The 10,659-nt window shown below is 35.0% G+C and overlaps 1 long non-coding RNA gene across 1 annotated transcript; it reads left to right on the top strand.

Moving 5' to 3' along the window:
- Nucleotides 1-216: 216 nt before the first annotated feature.
- Nucleotides 217-10,384, top strand: LOC144377453 (uncharacterized). The gene is made up of 4 exons (XR_013438460.1): nucleotides 217-351; nucleotides 1,380-1,511; nucleotides 1,952-2,036; nucleotides 10,204-10,384. It is a non-coding gene; the product is annotated as an uncharacterized LOC144377453 (long non-coding RNA).
- Nucleotides 10,385-10,659: the final 275 nt, after the last annotated feature.

Raw genomic sequence — 10,659 nt, forward strand, 5'->3', positions numbered from 1 at the left:
TAGATAGTATAAATCATCTGATGTTTTACCATTTTCCTATTTTCTTTCAGGGTTTTAGAATGTTTCCCTCTCAATTTTAAGAATTTTTTTAAATTTTAAGAATTTTAGTCCTTTATCTGTGATAAGCATGGCAAAAAATTTTCCCAGTTTACCAGCTGTTTCAAGCTTGGCTTATTGTACCTTCTATTATTATTCTAAATGTTCTTTTATTTTTATGTACTCTGCCTTCCAGAAAGCCTCTCACTATCCCTGGGTTCCAGAGAAATTCACTCACATTCTCTTCTACTACTTGAGTAGATTTTATCTTCAAGTTTGAAGCTCTGGGCCATGTGGAATTTAATCTTTCATATGGTATGAAGCATGAGTCTCTTTTCAAATTGCTATCAATTGTCCCAGCCCACTTATTATAAAGTACATCTGTGCCCCCAATTATTTGAAATGCCACCTGTATCATATTATAACTTTCCAGATGTACTTGGCTCTATTTCTGGATCTTTATTTTGCTCCACGGATTGTTATATTATTGTGCTGCTACCACAATGTTTTAATTATGAGGGTTTTATATCATATTTCAATTATTTTGCTGGCAAGAAGCCCATCACCCATAGTTTTTTTAAAAAACTAAAAAAATAATTATTATTGTTCTTTCCATATTCACTTTGGTTTAAACCTGCTTAACTTCATTTACAAAATTTAATTGGGATTTTATTAAATTAATTAATCAACCAGGGAGAACTGATATTTTTCTGATGTTAATTTATCCAACCCAAGGGAAACAGATGTTGGAGTATCCTTTTATGTCTTTTAGAGTTTTTTTAAATTTTTACTTACACAGCCCATTTATTGTTAAGTTTATTCCTGACTTTAAAAGAAGAAAAATTGTAACTTGATTGTTTTTCACCATTGTGTGTCTTCCAGTTAGTTAGTGCTTGTGTATATAATAGGTATTGATCTGTGAATATTATTTTTAATTAAATTCATTAGTTTGTTGAATTTTTATGTTGTTTGAATTAATATTATCATTGATTCTATGGAACTTTCCAAGTATTCATTAATATGATTTTACAGTAGAGAGATGATAGATTTACTTTTTATTCCAACTTTTATGCCTTTAATGAGCTCATCTTAGTGCATTGTTAATACTTACTGTAGATGTTAGTGAGCATCTTTGCTTTATTACTGATCTTAATGATAAATCGCAATTTGTTTTCATTACTAACAAATAGGTCTTAAGAATATTTCTAGATGAGTAACATTAGCTGTTCCAAAATACTTTAAAATTGCTAATTAATTTATAACAACAAATTAATCAATTTCCTTATTTATGAACATTTATATTGTTTTCCCCCCCTCCTTTTTCATCTTCTTAATATTAAAAGCATGTCTGCACTGAAAATTCAACATGCCAGTGTGATTCCCCGTGTCGGTGTTACTCTAAAGCAGAGACCGAGGAATGCCATTCTGTGGATGTTTACTAGAGAAAAAAAATTGTTATCTCCTCCCAGCTTCATGTATGTATTCATTTTTTCAGTTCCTCATACTATGGCCTGGGGCTCAGAAACACTTTGGCTCAGTGATGTCTCTCCTGAAATTCCAATTTGCTGAATTTGCTATTATACTTTATAAGAACTTTTAAAGAGAGTGAAATCAAGAGATATGCCCTGGAGGTTCACTGTGTGCAGTACACAGGTCCCTCCAAAAGCCCTGGCTGAGAGCACTGTTCCTCTGGGATAGAGCTTTGACAGAAAGACTCCACAGAGGCCTTAAAGGGTTGTGGGAGATACTGGCCTGTCATTTAATATTGTCCATGGTTGTGAGATAATGCAGCAGGAGATAAATACTTCCATTTGTCCAATCATCTTGTTGTCTGATGTTCTGGTTTACTTACCTACCTGTCTATTCAAGCACCCAACATGTTTTTTTTCTGATGTTTTCCTTTCTTCTTTGATAGAGTCCTGGAACCTCCATCTGATGGTGAGCAGATACTGATCATCTGGGAGTGGACAGATACAGAGGGTTTCACGTGCCAACAGTTTGTGAGTTTTTTTTTTTTCCTCCCAAGACAAGGAAGTACTATTATTTATTGTTTTTCAGGTTTGAAAAGAAATTTGAGAATTTTTCAGAGCAAATATATGCATGTAAATTTGAATGGGTTGCTCCAGATTGCTCTGAACCCTTCTTACTTTTCTGTTGTGTGTTTCTCTGATGATCAGTACCATTGGCATCCTTCATAGATTCATTGCCTATTTATGTTACTTCTTTAGTGAGTTGCCTGTTGAAATCCTTTGCTATTTTTCTACCAGACTTTTTTTGTCAATTACTTATATACGGGACAACATATGCATATGCAGTGAGTGAAATCAAGAGATATGCCCTTGAGGTTCACTATATGCAGTACACAGGGTCCCTGCAAAAGCCCTGCCTGACAGCACCGTTCCTCTTGCATAGAGATCTATGTAGATATTTCTATTACATATCTCAGTGTAAACCTTATATCTAGCTATCTATACATATTCTGAATACAAAATGCCTTTCTGTTGTTTTTCATTTAAACATTTTTCTTCCACTTTTTAAATTTTATACTTTAAAAAAAGTTTCTAATTTTGTCAAAAGCAAATGTTTCACTCTTTGCCTTTAGGACTTGCTTGGTCTACCTTTTCAAAAGAAGGTCTGTCATACTGAAGTCACAAAAAGAATCCTCCTGTGTGTGTGTGTGTGTGTGTGTGTGTGTGTGTGTGTGTGTAGCTTTGATTGTAACCTAACTGGGGCAATTATATTTCTAGTGTGAATTTTAAGCATGAAGTTGCATTACTCAGGGGCTCCACCACAGTGTTGAATAGTAGTAACAAAGGGGGCCATCCTCATTCTTATCATTAATGAGAAGGCATCCAATGTTTCCTTGTTGCTTATCATCTGGTAGACAAGCTTTATCAAATAAGTTTCTCTTATAAGATTACTATATATTTTTTTAATAAATGAGTGTTGAATTTTAAGGTATATATTTAGCTCCAATGACTGAGGCAGGGAGATTGCAAGTTCTGGGCCAGCCTTGGCAATCTAGTGAGACCCTTTCTCAATACATACAAAGGGGTGTGGATGTAGAGTAGGAGATCACCCCTGGGTTAAAGTGACTATTGTATGGTTGGTTGTGTTGCCTCTCTTTATTCTGTTTATGAGGGGATATTATTTGCGTTTAATATTTTTGTAATCCTGATTAAAAATTTTTATTCATGATGTACTGTTATTTTAATATAGTGCTAGATGTAATTCTCAAATATTATATTGAATATTTGTTTTATGTAATTTTTAATATTGATTGGCTTATGTCTTTCTCATCAGTTTTCCTTGATCAGTTATGGTGTTAGGGTCATATTCCTGATAAAAATAAGTTGGTTTACCTTGTGTTATTTTAATGCTCAGGGAGAATTTATATAAATACAAATTATTTGTTCCTTCAATGCATCTGGTCTGAGCGCTTTTTGAATTTTTACGCCATTTCTATTTCCTTTATATTTGTTTCTCTACTTAAGCTTCTTCTAGTTCTTGGGCCAATTTTAGAAACAGTTATTTTTCTTGAAAAAAAAACACTTAATTTTTGCCTTGGTTGACCCTCTAAGTGGAAGAGGCCTTAAAGTTTCCCATAATAATTATGTGTTTCATTTTATTTCTGAAAGTTTTGATTTATATGCTTTGCTGTTTAGTGCATACAATTCATCCAGCTTTTTCTTCTATATAAATTGAACTCTTATCAATCTATGACAGTACTTTTGTGTCTTCCTGTTTTTCCCTTGAATTATATTAGTCTAAAATGAACATTGTAACTACTACTGTGTTTAGTTTACCAGCCTAAATTCTCTCCTGTAATTTGAGTTTTAAATTGTCCTATCATTTTACTTTATAAGTCTTTTGTAAAAGTATATATAGATGTTGTATTTTTTAACCCAAATTTCTATTTTCTATCTTGTAAAGTTTACCTTCAACAACTGATATTTATTTTTTAATGTTTTTTTCTTAGTGTGTCATAGTTATAAATATGAGTGGAATTCATTTTGACATATTTATACAAGCATATAATATAATTGTCTCTAATTTAGTCCCCAGTATTTCCCCTTTCCCTCTCTTCCTCCTTCCCCTTGAGACCCTTTTTCTATTTTTTTTTTTGGACTTCCTTCTACTAATTTATTATTTTTATTGGTGCATTATAAAGATATGCATAAAAGTGGAATTCATTATGATATATTCATATATACACATAGCATAGTTTGGTCAATTTCATTCTGAAGTTCTTCTCTTTCTCACCCTTCCTTTATGGTTCACCCTTCTATTTTCATGGGATTACCTCACTTTTTCCCCCAGTGTTAGGGATCAAAACCAGGACCTCATACATGCCAGGCAAATGATCTGCCATTGAGTCTATCCCTAGCCCCTGCTCCCCTCCTCACACTTAAAAAAAATTATTTGTTTCTCTCTACCTTCTGCATATGAGAGAGAACATTTGGCCCTTTGCTTTCTGAGTCTAGCTTATTTCACTTAGCATGATGTTCTCCAGTTCCATCCATTTGCTGAAAATGCCATAATTTTATTCTCCTTTATGGTTGAGTAGAAACTCCATTGTTATATATACCACATTTTCTTTCTTTTTTAAAAATTTTATAGAATTTATTTTAACAGAGATTTATGAATTGGGCAATGTGAGATTATAAACGGTTCAAGGTTTCACCAAGATGGTGCCAGGGGAAAATTTTATAAGGTGTTTGTGGAAGCAAGACAAAGAAAATATTTGACTAATGAAAGTGGAAAGTCTTAGATAGAGGTTAGTTGGTGGTTTCTGGTTGATAGTTTCTATTTTAAGGTTAGTTGGAAGTTTCTGGTGGTTTAAGTTTAAGTTTTGTTTTATTGTTTACACTGAGTTGAGTTTCAGTTTGTTAATAGAAAACCAAGGAATGGGAGTCATCTCATTCTAAAGGGATCTCAGTTAATTTTTAAAAAATACTTTAAGAAAGTATGCTTCAGTCAAGTCTTGAATTGATGAAGAGGTATGTTTGGAAATGGTCCTTAAAGTATTGAGATTCAGCTTCAAGGATTATTTGTTGGGTCTGTTTAGCATATACAGAATTCTTTTTTAAAAAAATTATCATTTAATTCAATTATAGAGAATATAGGGGAATATGGCATGCATTCCATTTTGAATTAACTTGTACAGTGTGAGAGATTAGGGTCTAGTTTTATTCTTCTACATATGGATATACAGTTTCTCCAGCACCATTTGTTAAAAAGATTGTCTTTTCTCCAGTGTACGTTTTTGGCATCTTTGTCAAGGATCAGGTGACTCTAGATATGTGGGTTTGTCTCTGTATCTTCTGTTGTTTCCCACTGTTTTTTGTGTTTGTTTTTATGCTAATAAAAGTTCCACTATCGCATTTTTTTTTTCTCAGAATTGCTTTGGCTATTCTGGGTTTTTTTCCAAATGAATTTAAGGACTGTTTTGTTTTTGTAGTTCTGTGAGGAATGTCATTGGTATTTTGAGGGTGATCGGTGCTGATGACATGATTTCATAGGTGATTAGCATACCAGAAGACTTCTAGAGCTAATAAACAAATTTAGCAAAGTAGCAGGATATGAGATCAACATTATAAATCAATAGCTTTTTTTATACTCCAACCACAAATCTGATAGGAAAGAAATAAGAAAAACCATTCTATTTGGGATAGCCTTAAAAAACAAACCAAAAAAAAAAAAAACCCACAAAACCCAAAACTTGGAAATAGATGTAACCAATTAGGTGAAAGAAGTCTGTGATGAAAACTGTAGAACCCTAAAAAAAGAAATTGAAGAAGATCTCATAAGATAGAAAAACCTCCCATGTTCTTGGAAAGGCAAAATTAATATTTTGAAAATTGCCATATACCAGGAGCAATCAACCATTGTTATTTCTTATCAGCCCACTGTGTTTTAACTTATTTTAGAATTCTTGCTTTTTGCTTTCTTGTTTGATTTTATCCTTTCTTGTCAGAATTTGTCTTTATAAAGTCATTTTTAGTTTTTTTAAGAATAACACATTATTTCATTCTCCTCTTTTATGTATAAATAAGTTTTCATTAAGTGCCTTTGCCAAGGGATTTTTCCTATAAAAAAAAGGTAATCTGATTTTTTTATGCAATATTCTGCTCTTTGCTATATTTTCAAGTCTTCTTTATTATCTATACAAAAGAAATATCCATTAATGTGACTGACTCTAGAAGAGCAGGGAGAGGAATCTCATAAACTTACACAGGAGCCACTTGGGCTGTTTCCCAGTCACTAGGAGCTGTCCATCTGATTTCCCCCATACCACCTGCTTTAACAGCCAGGTAAGACCTTTGTCACCAGCATTCTGTTAAGTCAACTTGAAATCCTCAGACTCCCTGAAATAAGTTAAGAACATGTATAAAAAAACACAAAATGAAGCTTTCAAAGTCAAATTGAGAGGATGCCAATATGTCCTCATAATATATATTTTTGCCTTACAATCTAAAAAATATTGGTTCATATAAAGGCCTTTAATCTGCTCATTTAGCTTCCTCTCTGAGGCACTATGATCTTATTCAACAGCAAGTTAGATTAATTTTGGACTTATATTCTCAGAGTCCAAAAAGATACAAACATTCAACCTAATAATCCCATAAGGAGTAAACAAAAGTGAGAGTAAATGAAATAGAGGAAGAGGCTGCAGGATGACTGGGAATTGCACACAACCCCTTTATATATGTAAGACTCAGAGATAGGCATGTGGCTATGCTATCCCACCCTTCAGGGATTGGTAGGTAGGCAGCACAGAAAAAATTCAGGTCTTTTAGACAGACTCATGTCATTTTAGAATAGTATGGCCACATTATACCAAATACCTTATACTAAAGTCATTTTGTTTCTTCCTTTGCAGCAAAGATGCAGTTGAGACAACTTTATTTTAGTATGTCCTATCATCCCTCATCCACAGTTAGAGGAGACCTACTGGCTACAATGTCCTTAGTGAGTGAGGTGTGGGGCCTGGGTGGCTAAGGGTTCATCATCCCACCCAGCTTCAGCAGAGCAATCAAGTGGCATGAATTCAGTACGTGGTGGCAACCCACGGTTGTTCCATGACCTGTTGACTTGTGACTCCCACAGTATTCCAAGATACAGGTGCACTTTCCCTTTGAGTTCTCAAATGTTTCTTTCTTTTTCTTTTTTTTTTTAAACCCTAGCAAAGGGCACTAGGTGTACTGCCCTCAAACTTTTAAAAAAATATTTATTTTTTAGTTATAGGTGGACACAATATCTTTATTTTATTTTTATGTGGTTCTGAGGATGGAACCCAGTGCCTCACGCATATTAGGTGAGTGCTCTACCTCTGAGCCACAACCCCAGCCCCTCAATTTTTTTTTTAAGTGATAAAATTGACTAACAAGAAATGTCTTGTTTATAGGTGTATGGTGGGGGTGGATAATAGGAAGCTCAAGGGAAATTATTTATTGGGTTCATGAGACATGAACTTATTTCCTATGTCTAACGACGGTCTCACTTCAGTGTCCTCATCTATAAAGTGAAAATGAACACAGGGACACAGGGTTTTTGACAGAATTTAAGAATTAAATGACACATTTCTCCAGCAGAATAGAAAAGAGTTGGGTTATGGAGAGAAGCTGAGCTGCCTTCCGGAGGAGGAGCAGGGGTGACCAGTGGTGGAAAAACTGGGGAGGTGTCCCTCTGTTCAGCTTTCTGCCTGGACACTACCTGACCACTGTCTCCTTTATATTCACCTTTGCGCTGGATCCCAAAGTAAGAACGTTTCTAGTATATTACTCCTGGTACTGCTAAAAAAAAAAAAAGAGCAACCCAGTAATCTCTAACCAGTTGTGAAGTACTTCTCCCTACTACACACATGACCGTCTAGGGAACACAAACACTGGGGCACAAACACTGAAGTTCTTCTCCCTACTACACACATGACCATCTGGGGAGCACAAACACATGGACAGAAGGGCATTTTGGGGATGGAGTGGGGAATTCTAAGCATTTCTAAAAGAGGAAATTGGGAGCATCTGTGAAACTGTAATCTGTGTTTCCTGTTTCTGGGACCACTGCCTGACAGCAGAGCTGGCAGCATCCTGGACAGGGTGAGTTGTTTTGTTTTGTTTTGTTCTCTTGCCTAGCCTAACAACTTGAAAAAAGATCATGTTCCTCAGGAACTTCAGCAGGGACAATGGGAAGAAGCTCTTCACTTCATGTTGCTTGTTCCATGATGCTCCAATCTTACGTCTACTAGGATTTTGTTTGCCAAATGACCACTTCAACATTTTTTTTTCTTAGTGGATTGACTGGATTATTTAGTTTAGGCACACAATTATCAGTGTGTGTTACATACACCCAGGAAGTTGGTGGCGGCCAGGATGTACAGAGTGGATTTGGAACCAAGTGGAAAAGGAACCAAGCCCTTTGGTCCAAGTCTTTGGTGACTTTTCCAGCATTTCCATCCCGAGTCATGTTTGAACAGATTTTGTGGAAATGGTAAGGAAGTAGAAGAGAGTCCGTCACAACCACAAGGACGAAGTACTGATACTCTAGGTTACATGAAGCAAAAAAGCACTGGTAGCACCAAGAAATGAATGAGCTAATCCAAAGTCCAGTAACTTGTTTCAACAATCAACTAGATAGGTGAAGGTGGAAATTTATACTGCTGGATGTGAAGAGTGATAAGATAAGCAGATAGTGGAAGTGTTGATGTGTGTGCTGCCTGACACTGAAATAGTAATGAAAAATAACTACCATCCTTTGGTAAGACGGATGCTAGGCTTTGCAGAGCCCTGTGGTATCTGTGATTTTTTTTTTTTTTTACACTCTTTATGGGTAAGGAGGAAAGGCTCAGATGGATTAATGTTGTTCACGTGCACAGAGCTGATGAGTGGCAGAGTGAAGTTCTATACCCTGGTCTGACTCTTTTTTTTTTTTTTTTTTTTTTCATTTTGCCATGCTATTTGTCAAGACTAGGCAGAGTTAAAAGATAGAAGTCTAGAATTTTAATTCATCTCTTAAAGCTTCATATTAACCTTAGCCAATGGTTTTTGTCTCCCAATTCCCAACTCTGTCTCCCAACTCTGTTTACAAACAGGATGATTTGGTTATCACAGATATTTCTGGTGGAGAGCCTCTTGGAAAAATAACCACAAAGACAGCAGAAAGTAGGGAAGAAAACACAAGAAGTTTCCAAAATTTAACACCCATTATACATCTGGTTTATCTTCTTTCAGAGCATGGGGCCTTCTTGCTACAGACTTAGACGCTGTGTATAAATAGGGAAATGAAGAAAGTTGTTGAGGAAGGGGGTACCATTGTAATTTAAAATGGTCTGTGAAAGCAATTTGGCTTGGGTTGGCTGTGTGGCAGGCCAACAGGAGACAAACAGAACTCAATTATTATTAGGTAGTTTGAAAAACAAATTGCACATAAGAGAAAGGCATATACCACTACAAGTGAGCAGTCATCTAAGTAGCCCTCAGAAGATTCTGCCTAATGCTCAAGGCTGCTTGGAAGACTTGATAACTTTAAAGTGGAGTTTATTCAGCAAATTGCTGACCAGAATTTCTATGTGATGATCTCTTCTTCCTTCTCTTTCAAATTGTATTATTTCACATTTTAAAAACAGAAATGAAAGGCGTATTTACAAGTCTTCATATGCTTATGCATAGAGAAACAGAAAAAGTAAGATAAATTGTGAAGGACAAAAGAATACCTTGTCCTAAATGAGCTACAATTAAGAGGAAGAGAATAAATGCAAGGTAGTGAAATCTAAATAAAAAAAAATTCTTTTTTCTCTTGCTCAACAAGAGGAGGAACATATTATTCTTTGTTAGTGTCCTTGGGTGATAGTGCTAATTGATCAGTAAGATGATAATTAAGCTTACCTATGTATGCTTTGCTTTTTAGTCACAACAGAGACTGAATATGTAAGAATTAGCTGCATCAATTATAACAACAAATTATTCCTTTCATAATTTCTCTCTTCTTTACCTCCAATGTTTGCACCAAATACTTGATATATTCTTATATGTGACCCAAAATATATAAAAGGAAATTTTCACTGGATAATGAAGTAGAAATTCTGATGAAGCAGGACTTGGATGTTCCTTTAACCCAGCGATATGAATCTATAAGCAGTGTTCTATTTTTCTTTTACTTATTATTAAGAGACTTTCCAGGCCTTGTCCTTATCCAACACAAAGTATTTGAATGAGCATGAGTTTCAGCCACTCTGGATACCTCGTAAATGGTAAGAACTTCTCATGCATTCAAAAGCAATTACAGTTTATATCCTTGATCTTGAAATGTTTGTTTGATTTGTACACCAGTTATGAGGAATAGTTGGGAAAATGATTTTCTCCATTAAACTGAGCAGAGTGGATTAAATATATCATTCATTTGTGCTAAAGAATAAAATACTTGATAATGCTAGCAGTTTGCACTGTTTTAAGATTGACAGCAAAAGGTCAAGTTATAAAATAGAATACACAAGCTGCTTAAACGGGTTTTTCTGAACGTGAAGGAGGAATAGTTCTTTAGGTTTAGACCAATGCAAGCTGGTTTCCCTAAGAGCTGCCCAAATGTTAGGATGCATTAACCTTAGCACAGTACCACAGATCAGCT

This window comes from Ictidomys tridecemlineatus, chromosome 1 (assembly GCF_052094955.1).
Source record: "Ictidomys tridecemlineatus isolate mIctTri1 chromosome 1, mIctTri1.hap1, whole genome shotgun sequence".
Classification (NCBI taxonomy): domain Eukaryota; kingdom Metazoa; phylum Chordata; class Mammalia; order Rodentia; family Sciuridae; genus Ictidomys; species Ictidomys tridecemlineatus.